This window comes from Globicephala melas, chromosome 21, assembly GCF_963455315.2.
Source record: "Globicephala melas chromosome 21, mGloMel1.2, whole genome shotgun sequence".
NCBI classification, from domain to species: Eukaryota; Metazoa; Chordata; class Mammalia; order Artiodactyla; family Delphinidae; genus Globicephala; species Globicephala melas.
Genome location: NC_083334.1, coordinates 1008437 through 1024955, shown reverse-complemented (window position 1 = coordinate 1024955; position 16519 = coordinate 1008437). Strand labels below are relative to the sequence as shown.

At 39.6% G+C, this 16519-nt stretch overlaps 1 long non-coding RNA gene across 1 annotated transcript in view; it reads left to right on the top strand.

Moving 5' to 3' along the window:
- Positions 1-16519, top strand: part of LOC132594388 (uncharacterized) — a 283100-nt gene that overhangs the window by 100560 nt on the left and 166021 nt on the right. Inside the window, exon 2 of the long non-coding RNA XR_009560536.1 lies at positions 13983-14061. This is a non-coding gene — a long non-coding RNA (uncharacterized lncRNA). The remainder of the gene's footprint in view (positions 1-13982; positions 14062-16519) is intronic.

Below are 16519 nucleotides of genomic sequence, written 5' to 3'. Positions count from 1 at the left end.
ATGAGAAACAGACAATTCCATAGAAAATACAACGAAGAGATTTGCAGTAATAGAGGATTTCAGGAATGCACGTGGTTCTGAACGGTGCTAAGATTATGTGCATTAGAGTTCCGAATCTTTTATTTTTTCCCTGTCTAAGCAGGCACTGTGGTTATCAGGTGGGGAAGGGCAGAGGGCCTGCGTGCTGATTATCAATGTGCATGTGTGTAAAATTTTCACACCTAATATAATATTTCAAAGTTATTTTTATGGAGGCTCAGGGGTCCCAGAACTTAAACAAAACTGCTGATCATTGGCTCCAAGAAACGCTTAGAAGACATCATAATTTTTTTTTGTTTACATCCTGTGGAGTCATTTGCAGACTTTTGGGCTACAGATCGAATAATGTTTGTTTATTCAGCTGACTTTGGAGATTTAAGCAATATTTGGAGACACGAGTCTTTGCCTCACTTAATAAAAAGTATACTCAAAGGTATAACTACAGCATTTTTATACAGAAAAGATTCTCACAAACAGAGGTTAATATTGACAAAAATGTAATTTTGAAATTAAAACGAAAGAAACAACAATCCGAGAAAAATATTCATCCAGCATGGTCTTTCTCAAAAAATTTTTAGCAGACGTTAGGTCTCCTGTGCTCTAATGCTTGAAAATACGTTATTATGTTTCCCAAGAATACTGTAAAACAACGCTTGCATTATTCTACTCTGATCAACTACAACAAGCAAGGCCTGGGTCACCTTCTAAGAATAATCATTTAACAGAAGATGTGTAATTTTGTTGGTATTATTAGTAGAGATTTGTATCACAGAGTCAACTCATTCTTCTCTATGACGGAAGGTGGAATAAATATTTCATAGCTGTGGCTCTTGAGGAGAATTCTGCCTTTCAGTCCTGAGGCAGTCTTTAAACACAGATGCCAGTCAGAAGTCTTTAACAGATGTAAAATGCATCTTGCCTACTTGTCTTTGAAAAATATAAGGACCTCAAGATGCACCTGAAATATTCATCATGTGGACAATATTCCAAGCGGAGCTGGAATTTGCTGAGTGCTTTAGTCACTACTTATTTATCCAGGTTTTTCTGTCTTCATTTTCCATACCCCTCATACTTCCTGAGTCTATGACTTGTCAAAATGTCTTTACTTTATAATATGCCTATGTGACGAAATTTATTGATAGCATTTAACATCACAGTTTTATTTGGTTAGCTTAGTGACAGGGTACTGGAAGAACATACTCTGTACCATGAATCATCTTCTTTTCTTCTACTTCTGTGTCTCCTCTCTTTTTCTTTTCACCTGCCTGCCCCTATTAGTTAAATAAAGCAATGACTTTATTGAGAAATTAGCCTTTCTGTGAGTTTCTCTGGTAACATCTGATTAGTAGAGAGGAATTTCATTGTCAGCTAGAAGACTGATTTGTACAATTTTGCCAATGTGGTTTCTATATACTTGGCTTTGACTGTCTAGGAAACATGTGCCCACAAATTGAATTTGTGACCCCCTCCTCTGATCCCTGCTCCCTTCTTCAATATTGATTTATCTCTGTTTGGGGTGAAAACTATCACATGTTGTGTTAATGTTTAAGACATTTTTCATAAAAAATGACATGATTTGATAAGGTGTTTAAAAGTAGAGTCCTTTAAGAGAGTTCCTTAGAGAGAAAGTAGATATTAAATTCAGCTTTAAAAGGAGCAAGGCAAGGCTTTTAGTTGCACAAACTCCCTTACACGCACACACACACACAGAGACACACGCACACGCGTGCACAGACTCATGCACACGCGCACGCGCAATGCACACACGCACGCACACACGCACACTTCTATAAATAACTACATGTAAAAGAGCTTAAGACCATGGAAGACCACAAGCTAATACCATTTTGCCATACACCACTGTATTTCTTATGAAGTCCAGTAAAACATTTAAACTTACAGTAAATCATTTCAATTTATCAGATGATGCACTAAAAAATATTTTCAATTTCCCTTTTCCATCTCTTTTTACCAATGTCACTGTTTTCTTTTTCTCATCCCAATCCAAACTTTTTTAAACTTTATAAACAGAAATGCCTTCCTGCAAGAAAAAATTATATATATAAAATATATATATACACATATATAATATGTATACATATAATATATATATACATAATTTATATATATATATATATGTATTTGTCTCAGTCAAAAAGATGGCAAAATGAAACTTTTTCAGGCCTTATAATGTGGGAATAAGTCCAGGTACAAACAGAAGAAATTAAGCTTAGACATTAGGAAGAATGTTCATGTAAATAATGTGTTTCAGAAATATGAGAAATGTTAGTAAGTTTCTGAAATTTTTACAGAAAAATTGTCCAACTGTATCTCTGGGCTGATTTGTATATATTCTCACCTAGATGACTGTTTTAAAAAAATACTACTGTAAGCCTAGTTTCATGGTTTAGGAACCTGAACCTGGAGAGAACGGAGGTCAGAAAAAGAATGAACAGTTCAGCTAAATATGTTCATTTCACCAATGCAAAGATGAATTAGTGTCAAAGACACAGTAAATATCATGCAAAGATGAATTAGGGTGCTTCTCTGGCAGTGTTTGTCACTTTCTTTGGTTGTTTTTAGCTGAACATTTATACTTCTTCAAAGAACTCTAAGCAATGCATTTCTAACAAAATCAGAATGACTTACTTTCATGGAGATTTATTAATACTGACTACTAAATAAAAATGTCAAAGACACAGTAAATATCATGCATAAAAAGCAAAAAGAAATGCTACATTGGTTTGAGGACAAACAGGAAACGTAATTTACATTCTGAGTAGAAAATGAATTTCTAGTAATGTTAGGCAAAAACAAATTATGGGCAAAAAAGCAAATGGTCCTCCTGATACCTGGATAAGAAGGCAAAATTGAAACAAATTTGGATTCTCTGTGATACGCAAACAAGGCTGTCCCTGAGAAAGACTGTCAAGTGACTGCCTGCCTTTGACATTGTTCCCTGGGTACCCAGCACCCCGTCCCCCCGCCCCCAGAGCCTTTCTCCTGCAGCCAGGCATCTAAGTACCTGGCCACAGATGAGAATTGTTATTTTAGGTCCCTACTCATGAAGCTTTTTCTTTCCTGACTTCCATTCTTTAATGGCAGTGGTTCTCAAACCATTTGATTGTGGTGCACTTAAGGATTTATATATCCCAATCTATTTCTACGTTCCAGATGAAAAAGACCCCATGACTTAAAAAAAAAAAAAAAAAGTTTGGGGAAGAACAAAATAACAAAGTGTTACCAACACAACAATTACACAACAAAACAAAATGGTGAATAATTATAAAATCTACTAGTAATGTTACAAATACATTCACTCATATACATTTGTCTGCAACCAAGTTCAATTCAAAACAGCAGTAATAGCCATGTGTCCTTCCCCTGATTTCAGGAATTCTAACAATTTTCATGTGAATCTGAATAGCAGGAGTCCTGCAAAGCTCCCCAGCACTGAGTGGCGGTCACGTGTCCTTGTGGAATACCGATTCAGAGTCCTCAGTTAATTCTGGTGACATGCTAATATTAGCTTATGAATAGCACCTTCTAGCAACTCAGCAAATACTAGTGCGTGTCCATTAACCTCTAGAAATTGCATATTATTCAACTGTAAGAGCCAAAGATGAGTTTTCTGTCCATCAGGCTGAACTTTGACGCTCCACAGAAGTCCATACGGCATGCTTTGAGCTGTAGGGCCCAGCACATCGCACTGCTAATGAGCTTATAGGGTCTGAGGCCGCTCCCAGATAGAAATTACATTTTCCATTTTCACCCTTGTTCTTTTGGATGCTAATAACTATAAAGTTGAAAACACCAGGCTACCAAAAAAAAAGAAAAAAAAAAAAAAGAAAAAGTGAGAGCAACAGTTGTATCTCAGTAAGTTACAGAGATCTGTCTGACCTCACAAAAAAATATCTTATAATCAGGCCCTTATTAAGTCACAAACCGGAGCAGGGAACTAGTTAAAAGCCATGTAGTCAGTGGTCAAATCAGCCAAGATATGGATCGAGTCAAATAAAACTGGGGGCTGGAGGGCGATCAGCTAGGATGAGGACATATCCTGCAGGGTTCGAGGTGGTGGGTAAGCTGCCCTTATAGGTTTGAAAATTGATATCCTAGAGTCCTAATATTCCGGATGGGGAATCCTCAATGTTCAGATATCCCTCAAGTGGAGCTTTCTGTGATTAAATGGCTCTTACCCACTTAAGTCAGTGTTTTCCAGAGGACAGCCTCCTTTACCCCAAGACTTTGAATTATCAATGTCACATTAGTGGGCGACATCTTCCATTTATTTTTCCCCACTTGCTCTGCAGTCAATTCTATGACTCAGCTTGGGCTCTGATGACATCTTGTCTGAACATGTCACACCATCTGTACAAAGTAAAGTGTGTTCTAATGCGAAATCACTATTTTTTTGTCCTGTTGTAATTTTCAATTTCATTATTCAACTAAGAGTCTGTTGACACACATCTTTCACCCTTTTGTAGAGCTTACAGATAAGAAAATGCTTGTATCGACTTCACCTGAGCAATGAGATGGACTGACCTGGCCATTGACTGACGACCTATTGTTTGGGTATCTGCTTGGAGCATGGGATTTAGATCTTACTAGCTGTTGTAGGTAGTTAATTGTTATTTTGTTGATAAATCTTTCAAGGAAAGATTTGCCCTGTACCATTTAGATGGTCTTTCCAGGGAAGCCAAGGACAGATGGGAAGTGGTTACTGGTTATGTTTTCTTTCCTTCCTTCTTCTCTTTTGTGGTTATCTTTGATGATGATTGTGGTCCTGTAGAAGACAAGTGGGCAGGAAGACATAAAATGCATTTTTCATTGTGGGTTTTAGACACTTCGGGTTTTCTGATAAAAATTCTAGTCCGGTTGACCCTGAATGCTCTCTGTGTTTGATTGTGTACACCCTGACAGTACGGTCATCCACATGCCTACACAGAGGATGGTATGCCTTGCTAAAGCACTTTCTTCATTGATAAAATTGGCAGTGACCTTAATCAGCGACTCTCTAAGCTTTTTAGCACTGACGGAAATAACCCTTTTTTTCCACTCTATTTCCATCATACACTTTTTTCCTCTGATCTTCAGATAGGATACATGTCCCTAGGTTTGTTGAGCTTTAGAAATCTGGTCACTTCACTCTTCTTCCATCTGTATTATGATTCTTATCAGAATCTTCCCAAATACATATCTAAGGAGACTGATTGGAGAAACCTCAGAATTGTAGAGAAATATATATCTATTAACATAGAAATTCATCAGTGTAAGGCCATTTTAGATGATCAGTTACCACTGTTTCTAAATCTGAACAGAATATGAATTGCTCTGTTATACGCTGTATCCATTTGCTTTAAATCTCTAAATCTTAGTTATTTTCTAAATATTTTCAAGAAGTATCAAATTACCGAAAGCCGAAAATAGTTTTGCCAAGAGTGAAGTTAAGAGTAAATGATTATTTTAATTCACTTGGAAACCATAATGTTGATTGCATGGCTAAACTCAGTAGCACCCTTAAGTAATTACTCTCCATAAATTAACATGCTATTTATGTCTTCTGTAATTTTCAAGAAGTTGAGGCTGTTAACGAAAAACTATAGCTGAATCTCCCAAGTCACAGTCAATCTAGAAGTTTCTAACATGCTGTGATTACCTATGTGGTGATTAACTTTGTGTCAGTCTAATTCATAGTCAGGATGGACCAAAGAGTCAAACCAACTTCTCTACTCTTGAGTTATTTGTCTCGTATAGACGCTGACTTCGGTTGTTTTGTTGGCATAGCATTACACATAATAAAATTCTACAATTTTTAAAGAATGAGAAGTCACTGAAACCATGCATTTACAATTGATAACTTCAGGAAGGATTATTTTTTAATGACTTACTCTAACCTGTGACATCCAGGAAGGTTGAGTCCTGAATCATTGCATAATATTCAAGATACCTCAGATAGAAAGGCTGCATTTCAGAAAAGAGAACCATAGTTCACCAGTGACATTAACTGCTGTGAATTTTTAAGTAATTAACTAGTATATTCTCTAAAGGTATATAATTATAAGCAATGAACAATGGCTATTATCACTATATCAGGGCTAAGCAATTACAATCAAAAGATATTGTGGAGGAGAGACCTTCAAGATGGCGGAAGAGTAAGACGCGGAGATCACCTTCCTCCCCACAGATACACCAGAAATACATCTACACGTGGAACAACTCCTACAGAACACCTACCGAATGCTGGCAGAAGACCTCCGACCTCCCAAAGCACAAGAAACTCCCCACGTACCTGGGTAGGGCAAAAGAAAAAAGAATAAACAGAGACAAAAGGATAGGGACAGGACCTGCACCAGTGGGAGGGAGCCGTGAAGGAGGAAATGTTCCCACACACTAGGATCCCCTTCGCGGGTGGAGACTGCGGGTAGCGGAGGGGGAAGCTTCGGAGCCGCGGAGGAGAGCGCAGCCACAGGGGTGCGGAGGGCAAAGCGGGGAGATTACCGCACAGAGGATCCGCGCGTGACCGGCACTCACGAGCCCGAGAGGCTTGTCTGCTCCCCCGCCGGGGCGGGCGGGGCTGGGAGCTGAGGCTCGGGCTTCGGTCGGACCGCAGGGAGAGGACTGGGGTTGGCGGCGTGAACACAGCCTGCAGGGGTTAGTGCGCCACGGCTGGCCGGGAGGGAGTCCGGGGAAAAGTCTGGAGCTGCCGAAGAGACAAGAGACTGTTTCTTCCCTCTTTGTTTCCTGGTGTGCGAGGAGAGGGGGTTCAGAGCGCTGCTTAAAGGAGCTCCAGAGACGGGCGCGAGCCGCGGCTAACAGCGCGGACCCCAGAGACGGGCATGAGACGCTAAGGCTGCTGCTGTGCCCCCAAGAAGCCTGTGTGCGAGCACAGGTCACTCTCCACACCCCCTTCCGGGGAGGCTGTGCAGCCCGCCACTGCCAGGGCCCCAGGATCCAGGGACAACTTCCCCGGGAGAATGCACGGCGGGCCTCAGGCTGGTGCAACGTCACGCTGGCCTCTGCCGCCGCAGGCCCGCCCCGCCCTCCGTACCCCTCCCTCCCCCCGGCCTGAGTGAGCCAGAGCCCCCGAATCAGCGGCTCCTTTAACCCCGTCCTGTCTGAGCAAACAACAGACGCCCTCAGGCGACCTACATGCAGAGGCGGGGCCGAATCCAAAGCTGAGCCCCGGGAGCTGTGCGAACAAAGAAGAGAAAGGGAAATCTCTCCCAGCAGCCTCAGGAGCAGCGGATTAAAGCTCCACCATCAACTTGATGTACCTGCATCTGTGGAACACCTGAATAGACAACGAATCATCCCGAATTCAGGAGGTGGACATTGGGAGCAACTGTAGACTTGGGGTTTGCTATATGCAAACTGACTAGTTTCTGATTTATATGTTTATCTTAGTTTAGTTTTTAGCGCTTGTTATCATTGGTGGATTTGTTAATTAGTTTGGTTGCTCCCGTCATTTTTTTTTTAATTACTCTTTTTTAAATTTTTTTTTTTTGCGGTATGCGGGCCTCTCACTGTTGTGGCCTCTCCCATTGCGGAGCACAGGCTCCGGACGCGCAGGCTCAGCGGCCATGGCTCACGGGCCCAGCCGCTCTGCAGCATGTGGGATCTTCCCGGACTGGGGCACGAACCCATGTCCCCTGCATCGGCAGGCAGACTCTCAACCACTGCGCCACCAGGGAAGCCGTTAAATAATTTTTATTTTTTTTTATTTTAATAACTTTGCTTTATTCTATTTTATTTATGTTTTCTTCTTTCTTTCTTTGTTTTCTCCCTTTTCTTCTGAGCCGTGTGGCTGACAGGGTCGTGGTACTCCGGCCGGGTGTCAGGCCTGAGCCTCTCAGGTGGGAAAGCCAAGTTCAGGACATTGGTCCATCAGAGACCTCCCAGCCCCACGTAATATCAATCGTCAAGAGCTCTCCCAGAGATCTCTGTCTCAACACTAATACCCAGCTCCACTGAACAACCAGCAAGGTACACCGCTGGACACCCTGGTACGCCAAAGCACGAGCAAGACAGGGACAAAACCCAACCCATTAGCAGAGAGGCTGCCTAAGATCATAATAAGGTCACAGACACCCCAAAACACACCATGGGATGTAGTCCTGCCCACCAGAAAGAGAATATCCAGCCTCATCCACCAGAACACAGGCACCAGTCCCCTCCACCAGGAAGCCTATGCAACCCACTGAACCAACCTTAGCCACTGTGGACAGACACCAAAAACAACGGGAACTATGAACCTGCAGCCTGCAGAAAGGAGACCCGAAACACAGTAAGATAAGCAAAATGAGAAGACAGAAAAACACACAGCAGATGAAGGAGCAAGGTAAAATCCCACCAGACCAAACATGAAGAGGAAATAGGCAGTCTGCCTGAAAAAGAATTCAGAATAATGATAGTAAAGATGATCCAAAATCTTGGAAATAGAATGGAGAAAATACAAGAAATGTTTAATAAGGACCTGGCAGAACTAAACAGCAAACAAACAGAGATGAACAACACAATTAATAAAATTAAAAATTCTCTAGATGGGATCAATAGCAGAATAACTGAGGCAGAAGAACGGGTAAGTGACCTGGAAGATAAAATAGTGGAAATAACTACTGCAGAGCAGAATAAAGAAAAAAGAATGAAAAGAACTGAGGACAGTCTCAGAGACCTCTGGGACAACATTAAACGCACCAACATTTGAATTATAGGTGTCCCAGAAGAAGAAGAGAAAAAAAAAAAGGGACTGAGAAAATATTTGAAGAGATTATTGTTGAAAACTTCCCTAATATGGGAAAGGAAATAGTCAATCAAGTCCAGGAAGCACAGAGAGTCCCATACAGGATAAATCCAAGGAGAAATACGCCAAGACACATATTAATCAAACTATTAAAAATTAAATACAAAGAACAAATATTAAAAGCAGCAAGGGAAAAACAAGTAACACAGAAGGGAATCCCCATAAGATTAACAGCTGATCTTTCAGCAGAAACTCTGCAAGCCAGAAGGGAGTGGCAGGACATATTTCAAGTGATGAAAGAGAAAAACCTACAACCAAGATTACTCTACCCAGCAAGGATCTCATTCAGATTTGATGGAGAAATTAAAACCTTTAGAGACAAGCAAAAGCTAAGAGAATTCAGCACCACCAAACCAGCTTTACAACAAATGCTAAAGGAACTTATCTAGGCAGGAAACACAAGAGAAGGAAAAGACCTACAATAATAAACCCAAAACAATTAAGAAAATGGTAATAAGAACATACATATTGATAATTACCTTAAATGTAAATGGATTAAATGCTCCAACCAAAAGACATAGACTGGCTGAATGGATACAAAAACAAGACCTGTATATATGCTGTCTACAAGAGACCCACTCCAGGCCTAGGGACACATACAGATTGAAAGTGAGGGGATGGAAAAAGATATTCCATGCAAATGGAAATCAAAAGAAAGCTGGAGTAGCAATTCTCATATCAGACAAAGTAGACTTTAAAATAAAGACTATTACAAGAGACAAAGAAGGACACTACATAATGATCAAGGGATGAATCCAAGAAGAAGATATAACAGTTTTAAATATTTATGCATCCAACATAGGAACACCTCAATACAGAAGGCAAATATTAACAGCCAGAAAAGGGGAAATCGACAGTAACACAATCATAGTAGGGGACTTTAACACCCCACTTTCACCAATGGACAGGTCATCCAAAATGAAAATAACTAAGGAAATACAAGCTTTAAATGATACATTAAACAACATGGACTTAATTGATATTTATAGGATATTCCATCCAAACACAACAGAATACACATTCTTCTCAAGTGCTCATGGAACATTCTCCAGGATAGATCATATCTTGGGTCACAAATCAAGCCTTGGTAAAGTTAAGAAAATTGAAATCGTATCAAGTATCTTTTCCGGCCACAATGCTATGAGACTAGGTATCAATTACACGAAACAATCTGTAAGAAATACAAACACGTGGAGGTAAACAACACACTACTTAATAACCAAGAGATCACTGAAGAAATTAAAGAGGAAATCAAAAAATACCTAGAAACAAATGACAATGAAAACACAACCACCCAAAACCTATGGGATGAAGCAAAAGTGCTTCTAAGAGGGAAGTTTATAGCTATACAAGCCTACCTTAAGAAACAAGAAACATCTCAAATAACCAACCTAACCTTACACGTAAAGCAATTAGAGAAAGCAGAACAACAAAACCCAAAGTTAGCAGAAGGGAAGAAATCATAAAGATCAAATTTAAAAAAATGAAAAAGAAGGAAACAATAGCACAGACCAATAAAACTAAAACGTGGTTCTTTGAGAAGATAAACAAAAATGATAAACCATTAGCCAGACTCACCAAGATAAAAGGAGAGAGGACTCAAATCAATAGAAGTAGAAATGGAAAAGGAGAAGTAACAACTGACACTGCAGAAATACAAAGGATCATGAGAGATTACTACAAGCAACTCTATGCCAATAAAATGGGCAACCTGGAAGAAATGGACAAATTCTTAGAAATGCACAACCTTCTGAGACTGAACCAGAAAGAAATAGAAAATACGAACAGACCAATCACAAGCACTGAAATTGAAACTGTGATTAAAAATCTTCCAACAAACAAAAGCCCAGGACCAGATGGCTTCACAGGCGAATTCTATCAAACATTTAGAGAAGAGCTAACACCTATCCTGCTCAAACTCTTGCGAAATATAGCAGAGGGAGGAACACTCCCCAACTCATTCTACGAGGCCACCATCACCCTGATAGCAAAACCAGAAAAAGATGTCACAAGGAAAGCAAACTACAAACCAATATCACTGATGAACACAGATACAAAAATCCTCCACAAAATACTAGCAAACAGAATCCAGCAGCACATTAAAAGGATCATACACCATGATCAAGTGGGGTTTACCCCGGGAATGCAAGGATTCTTCAATACACGCCAATCAGTCAATGTGATACACTATATTAACAAATTGAAGGGTAAAAACCATATGATCATCTCAATAGATGCAGAGAAAGCTTTTGACAAAATTCAGCACCCATTTATGATAAAAACCCTGCAGATAGTAGGCATAGAGGGAACTTTCCTCAACATAATAAAGGCCATATATGACAAACTCATGGCCAACATCGTCCTCAATGAGGACCTCAATGAGGTCCTCTCAATGAGGGAGAAAATATTTGCAAATGAAGCAACTGACAAAGGATTAATCTCCAAAACATACAAGCGAACGCATACAGCTCAATATCAAAAAAACAAGCAACCCAATCCAAGAATGGGCAGAAGACCTAAATAGACATTTCTCCAAGGAAGATACACAGATGGCCAACAAACACATGAAAGGATGCTCATCATTAATCATTAGAGAAATGCAAATCAAAACTACAATGCGATATCATCTCACACAAGTCAGAATGCCCATCATCAAAAAATCTACAAACAGTAAATGCTGGAGAGGGTGTGGAGAAAAGGGGACCCTCTTGTGCTGTTGGTGGGAATGTAAATTGATACAGCCACTATGGAGAACAGTATGGCGGTTCCTTAAAAAACTAAAAATAGAACTACCATATGACCCAGCAATCCCACTACTGGGCATATACCCTGAGAAAACCATAATTCAAAAAGAGTCATGTACCATAATGTTCATTGCAGCTCTATTTACAATAGCCAGGACATGGAAGCAACCTAAGTGTCCATCGACAGATGAATGGATAAAGAAGATGTGGCACATATATACAATGGAATATTACTCAGCCATAAAAAGGGGTGAAACTGAGTTATTTGTAGTGAGGTAGATGGACCTAGAGACTGTCATACAGACTGAAGTAAGTCAGAAAGAGGAAAACAAATACTGTATGCTAACACATATATATGAAATCTAAAAAAAAAAAAGAAGAAAATGGTCAGAAGAACCTAGGGGCAAGACTGGAATAAAGATGCAGACCTACTAGAGAATGGACTTGAGGACACGGGGAGGGGGAAGGGTAAGCTGGGACGAAGTGAGAGAGTGGCATGGACATATATACACTACCAAATGTAAAATAGCTAGCTAGTGAGAAGCAGCCGCATAGCACAGGGAGATCAGCTCAGTGCTTTGTGACCACCTAGAGGGGTGGGATAGAGAGGGTGGGAGGGAGGGAGATGCAAGAGGGAAGACATATGGGGACATATGTATATGTATAACTGATTAGCTTTGTTATAAAGCAGAAACTAACACACCATTGTAAAGCAATTATACTCCAATAAAGATGTTAAAAAATAAAAAAAAAATTTAAAAAGCTATTGTTATCTTGATATTGGCAGGCCTCTTAACTGATAATACTTCATTATGGTGTTTGATTAAATAAAAATAACATTTGAAAATTTTAATGCAATCATTAATAATAAAATACATGTATTAAAAAATAAAATAAAATACATGTGTTGGTATTTGTCAAAGGTTATAGCAACTACAAACAGTAAAATCTTCAATCATAGTTGGCCAATGACATCTCTGACCATCTGATGGTGGCCGTTAATTACAAAGAGGCAGTGATACTCGCTGGGAGTAATAAAAGAATCTCAGTGAGAAAGGAAAGTGACGGAGGTAACCGAGTCGTGCTCACGGTTCCAAAAAGGGGTGTGCAGAACCGCAGACTAGCATTCTTGTCTCTAAAGCGGCAGCATGGTCTGGTAGAGCAAGTATGTTTCTCAGAGTCAACCAAATTGGGCTTCAACTCACCCTCATGCAGGGTACCTTGCGGAATACTTATCAGCTGTCTGTACAGGCACGAGTACAGATGCTGGCTGTAAAACTCAGCGCTGATGTTCATGTGTAATGGCAGAATATGAGTGTATATGAGGTCAGCCCCACCATTTTACAAATTTTTTTTGTCATCACCGTTGCACCTAACCAAGTCAACAAACAGATACCCACTTTTCTCCTAGCCCTGACTGAATTTCAAAGCATTCCGCCCTTGAGCACAGCCAGCTCCGTACTTGGCTTTCCCCAGACTCTTCTGAGCCTCCTTCCTCCTCTCTGACTGCTTCTCCCTTGCTTCTCCCTTGCCCACACGTGTGAGGCTGCCCCTAGCCCTCCCTCTTCATTCCCTACACTCTCTCCCTTGCAGTCTCATCGGACTTCACTGCTTTCAAATGATCATGTCGCGGAGACTCAGACTTTTTCGCCTTCGACCGTTGGACCCAACTGACTCCTCTGCTACGGATTCCCAAGGAAACCTCTGCCCCTCATCGCACATTATAATAACCCTTTGTACTGGTTTGTCCTGAGAAACTGGGAGGTTCATGAGGGCCGGCTGAGCTCCTGTCTTTCTCATTCAGTGCTGAGTCCCTGGGTCTAGCATGGTGCTGGGAATGTCGCAAGTGACTCAACTTCTAGTCCGCAAATTCTCTGAAAATGTTCTCCAGTGAAACTGAAATGCATTCGGCTCGCTCCTTCCCCTTTTCCAAGATGCTCAGAGTCTGTACCTTGGTCACTTGCCCCACTTACCTGGATCGCCGTCCCCAACCATTCTTCACTGTTCCAGCTCCCGCCCACCATCGTTAAGAAATCATACTCTGCAGTCTTAACCCGAAGTCCGCCCTAATCCTTAAAGCTTTACCCAGTTTCCTTGTTGGAAGCAGCCTGCCTCCTGATTCCCATAACATTTGATCTACATCTCTTTCGTGGTACTCACCAGTTTGAGATCTTTATTGTACTGTTTTATTTACCTAATTTCCTTAAGGAAAATGTTATGCATCACACATTACCAATCTCCTGTATCACCTGGTACATGCAGAGATACTTAGTAACTGCTTGTTAGAAAAGGATTAAGTGAGTGTTATCATATTATAATGTAGTGAATACATACAGTTGTTGTAAAACGAATACCTTATAGTAAAGCAATTTTTCCATTTTGTACTGTTTCTCCAGGCTTGTACCACAACCAGTACCTTTGCTTGACAGCTCTAATGCATAAAGCCACAGAACTGAGGGAGAAGACAGCTTTTTGGTAAGTAGCATGTGAGTTTTTAAATCTGGTTGTAATCAGGAAGCTAATATTTATGCCTCCATTGTGTCTCAAGCCCTATTTCATAGGTTTTTTTTTTCATATCCTGATATGTTTTCTCGGACATTAGACGGAATGGATGGAGAAAAGTTTTCAAAAAAACGATTACTTCTTATAGACATTAGCATGAATCTTTTCAGTTCTGACACCATGCTGAGATGATTCTATATATTTCTGAAATGAATTTATATTTTTGTGTACATTGTTTGAATTTAACATTCAGAAAAAATGTGCAAATTATAAGTACGCAGTACTCAATTAATTTTCATTGAGTGAGCACATCCATGTAACTGGGACCCAGTTAAGAAAGAGTATTACCAGTCCCCCTTGTAGACGCCCCAATCGTTGTGACCCCTCCAGTCACACCCCTCCCCACCACCCTTTTCCACCCCCATCAATGTCAATTACAGTCATGACCTCCAACACTGCCAACTAGTTTCCCCTACTTTCAAATTGTATGTGAATGGAGGGACTATCTTTTTAAACGACTTAAATATAAAGACAAACTTGAAAAAGTGAGCAGGAAAACCAAGTGATGTTCTATTTATGCAACAGCTGTTTTACCAGATGATTTGACAGCTAATTGGAGTCGTATTGCTTTTATTTTTAAGCCCAGCAGGTATCACCTGTTTTAATTGGGGGGTCACTGCTGATTAAGCACTGAACTTGGATTTTTTTCTCATATTTGTGCCTAATAAATTATAGCCTGCCCAAGATCAGGAAAGGTATTCATCATGTCAAATGTTTACGGCAACTGTCTTTTATAATTAGAGCAGAAGATTTTCTTTTAGCATTGAATGATTAAATAGGTAATTAACATAGGATGAAGAATTTGCATGGTTTCTCAAAGGAAGCAAGAAAATAGCTAGAGGTACACTTAGATCAGCTAAAGGCTTAATAACACGTTTGTTAAAGGCTTTATTGTATTTAGCATAATAAATGAGAAATGGGATCGCATTTATTTATTTCAAGATGGATAACTGCCTTTCCAGTTACCTGTTCTAGAGAAGGCCTTACTAAGACCCTCCTAATCTCTGTTAAGTTTTAGCCATCTTCCCAAGAAATAACAATTAATCCCTGACACTTCATATGCTCACTTAATGATTCAGATAGTATCTTATTGATCAGAATCCTGGAAAGAAAGATATTAGAGTTTCTATCTATCCTCAATTTCCAAAATAATCGTTGCTGCCCAATTCCTTTTATACTATTATTAAATGTTATGACTTCTCATCCTAGTTTATTAATTTTCATTTTATGGCAACTGGTGCCTTTCTTAAAAATAATTTCTGTCATCCAAATCATCTCTTTCCATTTAGTGTGATTAATGGTCTGCAAATCACAGGGTGATAGTTTATATAATCTTGTTAATTATTGGTTATTCATCTGTTACCCAGAGAAACTTTTTGACTTTGCTCAAGTTTATGCTACACTCCAGTTTAGAGACCTGTAGTCCTCTATATGCTGCATCACCCCAACATGTTCTTGAACTTACATTCAACCATCCTTAATTGTGTGAATTTTGCATGTAAGAAAAACACTTAAAGTAATATTTCCTAATCAAGTTATTTTTAAAACTACTCAGTGCAATTCTATTTTTCTTAAAGAATATGTATGTTTTAAAGCATTTAGTGAGTTGGAAGGTGAAAATTGGTATTCAAAGATACAATTCAACAACATTCCAACTTCTTTAAATGTTAGGAATTGCAGAATAGCTACTTGGAGTATATTCCATTCAGTTATTAATATGTGTAAGTATGAAAAACAAGACCTTTTTTCTATAATAAAGAGTGTCAATCCCTAATCACTCAGCCCCTCCAGCCTCACCCAATACACAACCACTGTTCTTATTTCTGTTATGGTGATTAGTCTTACTTAGCCTTGAACTTCATTTAAATGTAGCTCATTAAATGCAATGTTTTTTTTTTTTTTTTGCTTCTGGCTTCTTTCATTCAATATAATGTTTCTGAGTCACATCCTGTTCTTGAGTGTAACAGTAATTAACCTTGAAACAAATCAACACTGCTTCAGTCTTCACCCCACCTCACACTCCCACCAGAAATGTATGCGAGTTCCATTTGTCCCAAATCTTCACCAGCATTTGTTGTTATTAGTCTTCTGGGTTTTAGCTTTACTTGTGACCTTGCTGTGGCTTTAATTGGCATTATCCTTATGATTAACAATTTGAGCATATTTTCATGTGCTTATTAGCCATTCACATTTCTCCATTTTTTGAAGGTGTCTGTGTAAGTCATTTGCCCTTTAGGTGTGTTGGCCTGATGTGTGGGAGCTTTTAAAATATATTTTGGATATAAGACCTTTGTCAGATTTTATGGATTATGAATATTTTCATTTAGTCTGTGGCTCGTTTATTTTCTTAACTGTGTCTTCTGATAAACTG